The following is a 15,648-nucleotide window of genomic DNA, read 5'->3' as shown; positions in this document are numbered from 1 at the left end:
AATACTAGGAGTGGCCACCTAAGTCCATTCATATCTTAAAATCTTTAATGTGTTTGTCTAGACGCATTTTTATTTGGAGGATTTAAAAGAATCTCCGTAGCATCCATTTGTAGCATTGATTTTTGCTAAGTTAAAGCCACTTCCAAAAAAGAAAAAAGAAAAAAATGGTGAGCTACAAATGGCCCAGCATAATGTATAATAGATGATATTTGCCCAATCGTGGCAAATACTACTGCTCTGACAGGAATTTCCTCAGGTTATTATTGTGTATAAGAAGCATTTTCAAGGTCTTTTTTCTTGTAGATTCTTTTCTATTGTATGTTTCTTCATAAATACCAGGTACTAAACAATGACTCAAAGCACCCAGTTATGACCAAAAAATAAAAATGATAAAACAAAACTAACTTCCTGGAGAGGTGATCGAGAATGTGCATTTTAGATACAAAAATAAAGTTGCTTCTAGGCTTCAGTTTCTCTGTTTGTAAAATAGTAATTATAGTACCAACTTGAAATTGTTAGTGTGAAAGGTAAATCAACAAAACATTAAGAATTTAATAAAAATATACTGGCAACAAAATATGCTAGCTATTTCTAGTAAACTTGGATTTTGTTAGTATTATCAAGTACACAAATACATACAAAAATTGGAGAGTTCATTCCTGACATTTGTGCATTGTAACCTCCATTCTATCACTGACTTTTCACATCAAACATTCTGAGTGCAAGGAACAATGGTAAAAGACTGAAAACACAGGGGAGAAATTTTGAAAGTAGTGAAGTGTCTGATTTAAGAGAAAGTCTACTATATGTTTCAGTCATCACCTCCACCCTGGAGGTTTGTCTTTATAAACTCAGCCCTAAAAAATGACATAGGTAAGGAGGGGTCAAAGTAAGCCTTGAATTTGACTCAGATCTAGCAGTATAGGTAGAAACATGAAAGACTCACAGAGAGGGCTTTAGGAACAATTAATATTTATTATGATTATTTTCTTCTGTTACAAGTGATTTTCTTATACTACAGATGTACTATGTTACATTCTACAGATTCTATATACTAGTTTTTCTTCACTTTAAATAACATTTCTCTCAATCTTAGATTCCTGATCTCTTATATTGAATATCCATCTTACAATCTCTAAAAAGTAAATGAAATATTCAAAAAGCATCATCAGCATGTCTTGCGCATGACATGCTTTTAATAAGTAATGTGAATATAAAATTTGTTAAGAGAATATTACTAAGTTCAAACTGGCATATTATGATTACAAGGAAATGTATATTAATACGTTGTAAAGGATGTATAGTGTAATAATATCATTAAAAAATAATGACCAGGGTCCAATGTATAAGGAGAAGTAGGAAAAATTCTTGAAAAAATCTCTATATAAAACATCTTCTAACTCAAAAAAGAATCAAATAAACAAAAAAGTATAATTCTGTAAGTATTCAAAATAACTAAGGATTTAACTTAATTACTAATCTTTATATCCATATAATGAATTTCAAACTAAAAATCACCTAAGATATTTTTGTCTCAACAATTTCGAATACATTCCAAAGAGTAATAACTATCAATGCCTCTAAAGAGTCAAATAAAAAAGTTTAACAATTTACTTTGTAAATACTTTGAGATCTATAATAAGTGAGCAATATTTTAAAGTAGTTGTATTTTATAAATGTAAATGTAAACAAAAGCAGTAATTCCCTTTAGATAACAAAACAACAAACACAAGAGTGTGATCACTTCTGACATCTTACAACTAATATGTGTTTGCAAGAAATATATTTTAAAAGTCAACCTAAACTGAAATTTTAATTGCTAAATATTGCCTAATTAAAAACAGATGTAAAATGCCACCAAGAAAACAAAAAGTACATGTGACAGTAGTTCAGATGAATTTTTATCCTCTTGTTTTTTTGACATATTCTCTGACCTTCTTTAATGGTAGAGGAAAAAGAGAATGTGCTTTACCATTCTGACAAATGAGCTTCAAATTTTGTACTTTCCTTTTGAACATACTCCTGAAGAAAGTAAACAAAGAAAACAAAAGGAAAGAAATACTGAAGCAACAATCAGAAAGGACAGCAACTTTAATATCCTCTGACACTAAATTATCCCTTTATGTAAAAGTAAGTGAAATTATTTATAAAAGCAAAACCAGAACAAAATCAGACAATGGATGTACTTTCGGCACTTGTAGTTTCAAAGAAGAAAAATACTCATATGCAAATATATAGCAAAGGGCTATTCAATTTTCAGAAGTTATGGGCATTCATTTGTTATTGATATGGTTCTATCCATTTACTGGGACATCGTCAATGAAAAGTAGTTTCTTCTTTTCATTCGAAACTTCACTGTAAGCGGAAGCCACTTTCAGAAATTCTGACTTCATAGAAGTAATCACAATTATCATTTTTCCAATCATACATTATGCATTTTTCCTTTTCACTAAAGTTCATGTGAAGACATACTTCTTCCATTCTTCCATTTGCTCAAATGCTATGTAGCATTCTATATCTATAAGGACCCAGAGATTAGTTACAGATAAATTGTGCAAACTATGTGCATTACCATGAGTAATATATCTCTTAGTTTTGGATCCAAAAATAGCTTATCTTCTACAAAGGTCTAAAAACAAAAGCAACATAACTTGGTAGTTTTTTTAAAAAATAGAAAAAACTGACTCTTCACAGCTCATATATGCATAGTCTATGAATATATACAAAGTAATTTTACAAAAATGGAATAGCATATATTAATTTTTCTTCCCCTTACTCAAAAATGACTTAATCATCCAAGTCAATTTGATTTAGTAAAGTTTATTTCTTTTCTGTGGCTGTTCTATAGTTCATTGTACTATAGAATGAATTTAATGTACTAATAGAATTTATTTAATCTTCAGTTTATAAAACCATCAAAGTAATAAAAATCCATGTATACACACAATAGTGCTGAGTTTTGAACTCAGGGCTTTATACTTGTTCAGCTAGCTTGCTTGACTACTAACTCACAAATCCAGCATAACTTGGTGCTAGTGATTCTGAAGACTGGACCTCAGGGCTCTCTGCCCAAGCCGCCTTTTGAACCATGATCCTACAGATCTCAGTCTCCCTAGGATCTTGCATTACAAGCCTAAGTTACCAGCGCCCATTAATAAATTACTATTTATTAATGATTACTTGATTTCTATGATATACATACTATTGATTTGTGGAATAAGTGTGCCCGGTGATACATTTCCTTTTAATTACAAAATAATTCTCTAGGTTGATTTCATAAAGGAAAGAATATCTCACATTAATGTCATCTATGTATAGTTCTCTACAATTTTCCACTCTTCTAGAGGTAACGTCACTGAAGAGGTGACCTTGCTTGGTACAATTATCTACCTTTATCCTTGGGTCTGAAAAGCAAAGAAAAAGATAAAAAAATGTAAAGAAAGTGATTGACAAGTTTATTAGGAACATTATACACTTTTAGTAGGCTGAAACTGATCATCTCTAGGATGAAAATGACAATAGTTTTTACCCAGACACAAGTTTGGATGGTATTTCTGATGATGTATTTTTGTTTTGTTTTGTTTTGTGATGCCTGTCCTGGGACTTGAACTGAGAACCTGGGCAGTGTTATTAAACTTTTGTGCTATGGACTAGCACTCTACCACTTGAGTCACAGCTCCAGCTTTTGGGGTTGGATCTCACCCTTCAGATCTCAGCCTCCTGAGAACTAGGATTACAGACATGAGCCACTAGCACCGGCCAGGCACAAGAGTTATTGAAGTGTAAGGAGCTTGGAATGTAAATACCTCCTGGGGACCATCCATTGAACAATCACTGCCAGAAGTAGGTGAGGTTTATTGAATTACATTTAACTTCCAGGACAACTTTTACTATTCTAGGGTAAAGATCTGTTCCAGAAACTATTCACTAATCCATCTTGGGCTGGAATGATGTCATCTTGTGATGTTCCATCACCTTGAAGGGATATGTAGGTTTAGTCCCCTTAAGTCTGAAAGCTTATTTGCAATGTTTTGTCATCCTCCACATTAAATTCCATTCACATTTTCCTATTAATCATGACTAACTGCTAGTTATCAATCTCCTCTCAAAGATTACCTAGGAGAACATGACACTACAATATTATTTTAATTTTCAGATCTTAACAAATGGTAAACTATGTATCTTTTTGCATTAAAATGATTTTTATTTAGGTAGACTAACAAAATCAAGAGAAATTCTTGCCAGAGAATCACCCAATTTTTATACATGAAGTATAAATTATTCTATTAAAATAAGAAAGAAAATAACTTTCAAACATAAGCAAGCATGAGAAAATAGAATCTGAATGATAGAATCAAAATAACATACTTCACAAAACTATACAGAGATAATCATGCTCTACATAATAATGTTGTAACCAATAAAATATTTTATATGTGATGGTGGTCTCATTAGATTATGTTCCCTAGTCATGTTATAGACATTTTAGTTAAGAACATTTTATGATATGTAAACAATGTGTAACTTTTTTTGCCAGTCCTGGGGCTTGAACTTAGGGCCTGAGCACAGTGCTTGGAAGCATAGCACCACTTCCAGCTTTTCTAGAAATGTGGTGTTGAGGAATGGAGCTCATGACTTCATGTATGCCAGGCAAGCATTCTACCACTAGGCCAAAACTCCCAGCCCCTAAACTATATATCTTTTCTTTTTTTTGTTTTTTTTTTTTGCATTTTTTTTATTGTAATTAGTAAAAGGGTTACATGATATTTGCCAGATAGAAGGTGCATTAATTCACGTACATTGATACCCTTTCACATGTCTTGGTACCCATTTCCCTCCCCACCCCACACCCCACACCCATCTTGGTTTTCCCCCTTCCCTATCAAATTTCAAATCTCAATCCCAAATTTCAATATTTTAAGTGTTTGTTATTTTCTATATTTTTTTGATTTTGTAATTTATTGCTATTAGGCCTTGACCAATCCTATTAGAAATGTTTGCTTATATTTCTCATCTTGTATTGACATTATTTATTATTATTGACATTATTTATTATTCTAAAGTTAAAGTTATTCGATGTATTCTGAGTTTACAGACTTGAAGACTATTTTGCCGAACAGAATTGAGGACTCTGATTTTGATTCCCATGGGAAATACAATGTTTGTTAATGCAAATGGCAATAGCCTCTAAGGAAAAAAAAATAAAAGAAATAACCATGTTCCAGAAGAAAGTTTATCACCATGTGAGTTGTTCCTGATTTTTGTTTTATCTGACTTTTTTGTGGTTTATTTTCATTTGTCTTGGGGCTTAAATTCAGGCACTGAATTCTGTTCCTGAGCTTCTTTTTGCTTAAAGCTAGAGCCCTACACAGCTACTCAGCTCTTTCTGAGTAGTTTATTGGAGATGAGTCTTGTAGAGCTTCTTGCCTGGGATTGCTTTGAATTATGATCCTCAGATATCAGGCTCCTAAGTAGCTTGGATTATAGCCGTGAGCCACCAGAAGTAGGCACAACTGAGGTTTTTTAGTTATCTTTAAGTAAATGCACCAAGGAGTTACCATTCAACAAAGTAGTTACTGAATGAAATGGATCTTTATCTCACCTCTTTTGACAGTTCATCCACCTCTCGTGAGCCCCACCTTTCCTCATTTTCCTTAACTTTTTAAGGTATACATTGAACTTATTTTATTGCATTCTCTTTCCCACTCCTTCTCTTCATTTGTCTACACCTCCTCCCTTTCCCTGTCTGGCTCCTTTCAAGTAGTTATTTCTTTGGGTCTGTCTGTTGACCTTTGATTTACGTGGTGGTACTTGGGTTTGGATTCAGGACATTGCATTTGCTTGCTAGATAGACACTGTACAGCTTAAACCACATCACACTCCTCCTGCTTTTAGCTCTTTTTCAGATATAATCTATTCCTTTTTACCCAGACTCTGACCTATAGCACTGATCATCTTACCACTTCTGCTTTACATGGCTGGGCTTTGTGTCATCTATTCTACATACCATAACACTACTATAGGCAAAAGAAGTATGACTGAAATTTTCTCTCTCTAAAGTTTTTCATTTTTCCATTGCCCTTCATGTATTATTACAGAGCTTTAGGAAAATATTTGAAATCTGAGCCTGGTTTTATAGATATTGGCACTGGTAACAAAGCCTTAGATTATACAAATACCTCCTTGATATTTTTGAAAGCACCAATTGTTTTGTTCTACATATTTAAGGCTTTGATTTATTTGGAATTTATTGTTGTTCAAGAAATTAAATAGATTATAATATCATTTATTCTGAATGGGTGTCCAAAAATATCAGAACATTTAAAAAATAATTTTCTTTCTCATCATTTTTACATAGCCAGATCACATTTAACTTAGATTTTCTTTGGAAATATTTGTTTTTGCTTATAATCTGTTTATCTGTCTCAGTACCAATGCCTACTGAATTGTGTTTAATGTTTTCTTTCTCAGGTTTAATATTCTGACATTTGGGAAGTCAAGTTAATTTCCCTGTTAGCTTTGTTCTCAAGTGATAAATATTATTATTGTTATAGAAATGCTATCTTTTTGGCCAAGTAAACTACTAGGATTCTCACTGAAACATTAAATCTTTCTACAAATTGTAAAGGACTATCTTCCTAATCAAAGTGAGTTTTCTGTTCAAAAGATCTAATCTCACATAAAGTCTCTTTTTATGTCTCTTAATACTTCAGAACATAAAAAGAATTCTGTTTCATACAAAAGCCATATAATGAGTGATTGTTGTCCTTAAGGTATTGTGTTATCTCTCATCTCTTTTGCTGTCCCTTGGCTATCTCATATTGTTACAGTATTTCACCTTGTTTTCTGATATGTTGTATATATGCGTATTTGGTTATTTAAAATTGGATAGGGAAGGGGGGTAAACAAGATGAGGGGCAGGGGTGGGGGGGAGGGAAATGGGGACCAAGACATGAGAAAGGGTACGAATGTTGTGAGGTAATGCACCTTCTGTCTGGTGAATATAATGTGACCCTTGTATTAATTACAATGAAAAATATGTGAAAAAAGTATTCTATTTCAAACACATATAAAAATTAAAACTATTTATTGTATACCTTGTACATAGATTATATAAGGCATTTTAGTTGAAATATGTTTCTCATATATCTTTCCATTATTATAATAAATGCCTTGATATAAATCACTACATTTTTGTCATATAAATTATTGTTTACTATTTCATTTCTGTTCACTTGACTGATTGAATAGTGGTTGAATTTTAATTGGTATCTCTAAAAATTATTTTCAAGTTACATTCTATTGAATTTTTTCTATCCTATCTCATTTCCGATCAATGTATCTGCACTGATGGCTTCCTCTTGATATATTGTAACTATAAAATGCCAAACAAAGAAACATAATAAAAAGCAACATCATATAAAAGGATTTCTGCCTTCATTTTGGTTTGTCTTTTATTATTATTATTATTATTATTACTGTTATTACCACTATTATTAGCTGGTCTCATGGCTTAAATTCATGACCTGTGCACTGACCTTGGACTTTCTCAAGGTTAGAGCTCTACCCCTTGAGCCACTGTACCACTTCTGACATTTGTGGTGTATGTGGTATCAAGGAATCAAACCCAGGGCTTTGTGCATGCTAGGTGAGCACTTTGCCACTAGACAAGGCCCTCTCTCTCCCTCTCTCCCTCCCTACCTTCCTCCCTCCCTCCCTCTCCCTCTCCCTCTCCCTCTCTCTTTCTCTCTCTCTCTCTCCCTCTCCTCCAGTCCTGGGGCTTGAACTCAGAGTCTAGGCACTGTCCTTGGGCTTTTTCCTCAAGGCTAGCACTCTGCCACTTGAGCCACAACACTATTTCTGGCTTTTTCTCATATTAGGTAGAAGCCACCATATTCTGCTTAAAGCAAATTTTTTACTAAATTAAGACTCAAATTAATTTTAGTGTAATCATAGTAAATTATCTTCTTATAGACCTTTAATTGGCATTGTATTTTTACCTTCTTTTTATTATCTTTCTTATATTTTAAGTGTCAGACTTTAACAGTTATATATTCAATTTCTCTGGGCCTTTCCAAGAAAGGTTAAAATGCAATAGTTTCTAATGCCGTGCATATTTACTCATTTCTGTAATGCAGAATGATCGGTGCTGCACACTGCTGACAGGACAGTGGGGACTCCAAGCCAAACAGCACATTGTGTTTTGTGTCGGGTTGCTTCGAATCCAATAGATGACTCTAATTTTAAACTTCTGAAGGATTTCCTTATCCAGTAACATATAGTAATCACAAAATTTGAAAAATGTTGCCTAAACTATGAGTAAAGGCAAAAGCACAGGTAAACTAAGAATAAGAGACAAACAGAAGAAGAAAAGCCCACAATAATAAAAGAAAAAAAGGCAAAATAACCTTTCAAGTATTGCTCAGTTTAGTGGGCAGACTTGTAGAATCCACATCAGTTGGGAACTCATTTGAAGTATAAATTCTGCAGCTCATCCTGAATTTACTGAGTCATAGTCTCCCAGTTGGAGTCATATTTTAACAGGCGAATTAGGGGATTATGATGGCAGCTCAAGTTTGAGGGCCTCTGACCTGTTATGTGTTTTCCTTACTAAATTCCCAACGTATTCTCAGGAGGGGAAGAAGAGATTCAAAAATAGCACATGGAAACAATGCTTGGTATAGTGTATCTTCAAATGATTAAAGACACTGAAGTTTTATCTGGCTACTCACTCAGTAGTTTGAGAGGTCAGTGATATATGCATAAAATAGCTGATAATAAAATTCTGATTTCTAGCCCATTTTTAAAATTTCTGAATTGTAAAAGCTTTTCCCAGAAGACAATTATGCAATTGTTACTTTAATTGCCACCCAGAAAAGGATTGCTGAGATGGCTGTACAGTGATACATTGACATTAATTCCCCTCTAAACTGGCTATTATTTACACTGCCCTGAGGATTATCTTTACCAGCCAGAAATAGCAAATGAATTAGACAGTTCTCTGAAGAAGCACAAATGGCAAATAAATATGTGAGAAACTGCTGAACATTCTGAACCATTAGGGAGATGGAAATCAAACTGACACTGAGATTCCTTCTTGAAGCACACACACACAAAAACACAACACACACACACACACACACACACACACACACACGCCAATAGCAAAGAAAAAAGTTGCAGTGAACTTAGAGAAGGAACCCTTGCATATGTTTGATGAGTATTGTAAATTAGTCTAGCTATTATAGAAATCAGTATGGAGGTACCAAAAATAGGATTTCTATTGATCACCTGGAGTTATATCCAAAGAAATCTAACTCATAATGCAGCAAAGATGCTTGTACGCCATGGTGGTTTTCAAAATTCAAATTACACTCAGCTTCCATAAAGAAAGATAATACATCATTTACAGGGAAATGGATGGAACTGGAGATCATCATATTAAGAGAAACGAGTCAGAGTCACTACAACAAATATTACATGCTTTCTTCCATATGTGAAACTAGATTTAACCAAAAAAAGTATGAGAGAAGAGAGAGGCTAGAAAAAAAGGAGACAATAGGATTAGGGGAAGCGAGAGTTATGAGGGGAAAATATACTCAATGATCATTATTTTGTATAACCAATATATGCTAATAAAAGGGTAGACATAGTAATGAACTATTTCCAAAAACATATTTTAAAAAGAAAAACACTGGGCACTCGTGGCTCACACCTGTAATCCTAGCTACTCAGGAGGCTGAGGTTTGAGGATTGTGGTTCAAAGCCAGTCTAGGCTTATTAATCACAGGTAATCAAAAATCATTCCATTGCATAAATAATTGTTAGATATAACAAACCAAGAAATAAATCAATATGTGAGAAATATAGCCACACTTTTTCTTATTGATGTGTTTCTTTCCTGTTTATATAGCCATTATTATAGGAAATTTCTACATTTGAATTTGACCATGTAATTTCTTTCCTTCTCCTTTCTTTTCATTTACTATCTCCTTAAGGATGCAATTATTTTTTTTTATCTGTCTTGGGGCTTGGACTCTGAGCCTGGGTGCTATCTCTGAGCTCTTCATCTCAAGGTTACCACCCTACCCTGGGCCTGGGCGTTGTCCTTGGGCTTTTCAGCTCAAGGCTACTGGCCTACCCTTGAGCCACAGCCCCACTTCCCATTTTCTAGTGTTTAATCAGAGATAAGAGTCTCATGTTCTTTATTGCCCTGCATGGCTTTGAACCAGGATCCTCAGATATAAGCCCCCTGAGGAGCTAGGATTAGGCATGAGCCATGCCCCCCACCCCCTCCCCCCGCATAAAGATGTAATTAATGTCTTTACACTTATATATTAAGAAATTCTATGCACTGTCAGAAAGAATGACATTGCCCCATTTGTAAGGAAATGGAAAGACATAGAAAAAATCATAATAAGTGAAGTAAGCCAGACTCAAAGGAACTCAAAGGCTCAATGGTTTCCCTCATTTGTCATAATCAGTAGACACCTTGGGCTCTCCTGGCAGAGATTTACTTTAGAGCGAAAGCTAGATACATAAGGCCATATAGAATGACATTACATGAAAGGACCTCCAGGATATAGAAACAAAAGCCATATAATGAGTGATTGTTGTCCTTAATGTATTATGTTATCTCTCATCTCTTTTGCTATCCCATGAAATGCTAATATCTGAAGGATTGTAATTAAATACATAAAAAGATTATACTGAGGTTCTCATTCTTAAGACAAATAAATTTACATAACCAAAATATCCTTTAATCTACAGGATAAATTAGCCAGGCAAAAACAGAATATGCTTGCAATCCCAACACTCAGAAAATGGCATCAAGAGAAACAGGAGTTCAAGACCACTCTGCTACACAGTGAGTAGGCCTGCCTGGGATACAACCTAAGATGACATTTCAAAAACAAAACAAACAAAAGGAATAACTTTTATACTTCAGCCTCAGCTTTTAACTAGTTCGTTTGAGGTCAGAGTTTCACCGACTTTCCTGTCTAGGCTGGCTTCGAACCAGCAATCCTCATATCTCAGCATCCTGAGTAGACAGAGTAAGAGCGATAAGTCAGCTACCAGTTCAGAACTTTGCTAGTATTAAAAAAAAAACTATCATACCTAAAAGAGGCACTAATGAAATAACCATACTTAAATTGATTCTATTGTTGGACTATAAAAAAAATCAAAAACCAACAAACCAAATTGTTCAGTAATTGGTGTTTTTGAAAACTTCAGAATCTTACAATCATTGAAGTTTAGGCCTGAGAACTTTAAAGGTGATATTTTTGCTCCCTTTCTTTTGTAGATGGAAGATGAAAACATTGAACAATGTGGAAATTGAAGGTTAAGTAAAGAACAATAATATCCAACAAACTCCTATGCAGATTTTCGATGTTCTTAATAATATATGCATTTGATACTCAATGGGATAACTCTAATTTATGTCTCAAATCTTACCAATGAGTCCATGAAGGAAAAATTAGTGTCGATCAAGCAAAGGTAAATGCACTATATTTATTTCAATAAGAGAAATTCATCTTGTCTATGTAAGTAATATATCAAAGGTATATATATCAAAGAATTTTAGACTGGTCTCAAGGGTTGTTAGGCAGGTTTTGCAAGAGAACAAGGACTTAGCATTGGTAAACTTAACATCATAGTTATCCTCATAGTTGAAGATGAGGAACATCAAAGTGGTAAAGAAAAACTTGCTAAATTAATTAATTCTTTGATAAATGAGCTATTTGTTCCAGTGAGCAAATTGCTGATCCATGTAGATAATTATTTGCCCAGATGAGCAAGCTATTTGCCCAGAAAAATATTGCTTTACATAAAAGAAAAAAAAGAAAGAAAGAAAAAGAAAAAAATTTCAAGCAAAATGTTACAATGCTTTATAGATTAATGCCCTGACTTTAAGGTAACATTGACACAGGTAGTATGAGATTATCTTGAGTTTTCATCTGACCTTAGAAAAATCACTTAATTAATTGATGTCTCAGTTCTGTATTTTACAAAACCAAAGCCAAGGCTCTCACACTGAGAACCCTTTTCTCAGTCAGCTACAAAAATGTGACCTTATGGACCACTCCAAACCTCAGACCAAACAAACCTTTAATATTTTGTGCGCAGATCTGAATCAGTTGAAATCAGCTGATGTCAGCAGCCTGGACTTCAAACTTTGGAAAAAAACCAACTTATTTTTCATGTGTTCCTCACCCTCCCTGGACAAGAGGCTACATAATATATAGTCTTCTCCAACAAAAGGGAGAAAAGAATAAACATTCACCCACTCAAGCGTATTCGGACCTTGGCACATGCCCCTTCTTCTAAAATCTTTGCTGACCAAAGGAAATCTTTAAAAGTCAAATTCAAACATACAGATAGGATCAAGATTTGAATCAAGTAGAAAAAAAACTACTTGCCATGAGGCAGTATCAAGAACTGAAAAACTGGCTCTACAATTCAATCTACCAAATCCTTTGGAAGAAATTCTCTTAAATTTACCCTTCAACCAGCCTCAGACATATGAGAAAATTGGCTAATGTGATCTGGTTTGACAAATCAGAAAGTTCCTATGCAGGTATACTCAAGTATGACTAATCGATATCATTTCTTCCCCACATCATTTTTTGTATTTCTTCCACAAATCAGTATATGACTTGCTAGAATTAAAAGCTAATACAACAGATGGCATTATGCCAATCAAAGGAAGCTAAATGAGGTTCTGATTCATGTGAGATGAGATTATCTTGGGGTTAAACATTTGAATATACTTGATAAATATACTAACTAATAATGAATTTTTAGCACTGTCTTTAAAACAGTTCTTGTGCCCTTGACTGTTCACATCGCTCTGAAAGAACTACCACTGTTCAGGTTATATCCTTTGTTTGCTTTTCTCAATTGTTGTTTCCAAAACCAGAATGTCCTTTTATACCCAAGAGAATATGCAATATTTTTAGCATAAGTACTACAACAAAACAAATTAATAGAGTTGACTTATGACCTGTAAAAAACTATTTATTTAAATGTATAATAAAATAATTTCTAGTTCAAGGTACAGTTGGTGTTTAATTTATGTTATTAAAAAAATATCAAATGGGTTTTGCCATAACCAGATATCATAGCCCCCAAAATATCAAATAATCATACCCACAATCAGGACTGTCTGTGCATGGTGGCACACTCCTATAACCTCATATTTTCAGGTGGTGGAAGCAGCAGATGATATGGAAGTCCATTATAAGATTTCAAAAGGAATTATTATACAATCTAAAAATCTCACTTCTGAGTATACATCCAAAGGAAATAAAATCACTGCTTTGTGGACATATCTACATTCCCATATTTATTAGGCAGCACTATTCACAACAGCTTAATAGAGTAATAAAGCATGTACCAATGGATGAATTACATATGTGTATCTATTATGCATGCTGAATTATATACATAAGACAACATAAATGGACTTAGTGAATATTGTGTTTAGTCATATTAGACTTACCAAAACTGACAATACTAAATATATCTAGAATTCAGAAACTAGAATTCAGAAACTAAGAAAATTGAAACTGTTGGTAGTTACATGGAGTCAAAGGATGGAAAAAATAATGAGAGGCTGGTTAATAACCACCTGCTCTGAGTTATAAAATAAATAAATTCTGGAGATCCAGTGTATAGCCTGGCGACGATACTTGATTATTATTCTTGCATTCAAATTTGCATAGAGTGGAGTTTAAAGTATTTTCATCCTATAAAAGGTGACATTAATTAGCTTGATTATGTAAATATTTTATGTGTATGTACATCACAATATTATGTAGTATTAACTATGCATAGTTTTATTTATTAAATGTACCTCAATAAAAGTTGGAAAATCATTTCAAGTTTGCTTAATTTCTTAATCACATTCATAAAAACTTATATACATCTATTTGCTGGTTTTAAAATATAGAGTATTTTTACTGAATTCCTGATCCTTAATAGCTGACTTGCACTGGCTTAAATAATATCTCTGCTTGTGCCAAAAGAAAGAAATAATTTTCTATAAAAACTTACATAGGGAAAGCCTTTTTGTCTGTATCACAGTTGCTCCTTGGTTTCACTAACAATCCAGTGTCTTTTGTACCCTAATAACCTATAGTCAGGCAATGTCATTACCAGGAGATGCAGAACTAGAGCTTTTGGTGCTTTATGTTCTACAGCAGTACAGCTATAAAAACTCTAGATGCATTCACAGCTCCTGACTATTTCATGTCTGAGCATGCTATTACAATTCCATGTTCTCAGTCAGTTGACAGGACCTCACAATAAACTTCTAAATTATGTAAATCTCTCTCAAAGAGCCACTAAGAATAAAAATATCTGCATGAACTTGTTCTGAGAAACACTGGCTATGAGAGTAGGAAAGAGCTCTTTGAGGAAATGCTTTGATTGCAGAATGATCGGTTCTGAGGAAATATATCCTATAGCACTAATGCAAAGAGAAACAAAGGGGAAACAGTTTCGACAGTTGTACAGTGCATTTTTCTATGTGAATCAATTACTAAATGCAATTAACTCTATTTCATTTGTCCATCAGGTTACTGAACTCTCAGAGACCACTATACCTTTCCAACATAAACATAAACACTTCCTTTTAAGACATTGATTTGACATGGAAATAATGATAATAATGGAGCTAACTATAGCCCATCCCATGGGGTTTTCTCCAGTTTTACACATGAGAAATTAGGAACTTCTGAGACATGAAGCAACTGAGTGAATGAGACAAGATCAAGGGCATTCGAAACCGTGTAGATGCAGATTGGGTTTGATGTTTAGAACTCTGATAGGTGGCTATAAATAATGTTCCTTTTCTTTTGAATATTGAAAGTGATCATTAGCCTAAGATCTTAATGGAACACCAAACAACAAACAAACAAAAAAGCAAAACAGACAAACCTAGGGAAAATTCTTAACTCATACCTTCCCAGAATTCATTCTAGATATAAATCACTTAGAGGAAGGTAGAGTAGAGAGAAAACATCAAGGAACGAAAGTGAAAGAACAACACATTGACTGGTCTGGGGGAAGTCTTTGTTCTTGATTTCCTGTGATTTGAGTCAGTGATGGTTGATTCAAAGGATGGGAGAAGAAGACCGCTAAATACACTTGGTCATCCAGTAGGAAGGAATGGTCAACTGTTCATCTGAAACACTGAGAGCTGTAGCCTCCATGGGGCTTTGATGCCATGGCCCAGGAGAGGAGCAGTAGATCCAATTGGATAATCCTGAGACAATGAATCAAATCAAAGTCAGGTTTAAGAAAGGAAAAAAGAGGTTTTTGTGAAAATAACTTAATTGAGTTTAGATTTTATTTTCTTTTGTTAGAGTGTAATACTTGAGGATAGATAACCTTACAATGAAAAGTGGTTTGCTCATCTTACTGTCTTGAAGGATAAAAGTCCAAGATTAGGCCACTACATCAATTCAGTCTCCTAGGACTGCCCCCTGGTTGGGAGATCAGGGGGAGTACCAATAAAAGGGAGAGATCAGATGATGAAGCAAGAAGTTAGATGAGAGAAGGGCAGTCTATTTGATTATTTTGCACTATAACTCGCTCTACAACTTCTCACCACATTTTACCCTGTCACACTGAAATCAAGCC

General features: G+C 34.0%; 1 long non-coding RNA gene across 4 annotated transcripts in view; it reads left to right on the top strand.

Moving 5' to 3' along the window:
• The window catches only part of LOC150048730 (uncharacterized), a 61,559-nt gene that overhangs the window by 302 nt on the left and 45,609 nt on the right, over positions 1–15,648 (top strand). Inside the window, exons 2-6 of one of the 4 annotated variants that reach the window (XR_016539094.1) lie at positions 5,096–5,243; positions 6,472–6,647; positions 7,396–7,445; positions 10,771–10,867; positions 11,306–11,499. This is a non-coding gene — a long non-coding RNA (uncharacterized LOC150048730). The remainder of the gene's footprint in view (positions 1–5,095; positions 5,244–6,471; positions 6,648–7,395; positions 7,446–10,770; positions 10,868–11,305; positions 11,500–15,648) is intronic. The other 3 variants (XR_016539096.1, XR_016539095.1, XR_016539093.1) reach the window with 3 other exon arrangements.

This window comes from Megascapheus bottae, chromosome 21 (assembly GCF_031878675.1).
Source record: "Megascapheus bottae isolate mThoBot1 chromosome 21, mThoBot2.hap1, whole genome shotgun sequence".
Lineage (NCBI taxonomy): Eukaryota > Metazoa > Chordata > Mammalia > Rodentia > Geomyidae > Megascapheus > Megascapheus bottae.
The sequence above is the reverse complement of the archived record's forward strand: the minus strand, read 5'-3'. Positions and strand labels throughout refer to the sequence as shown.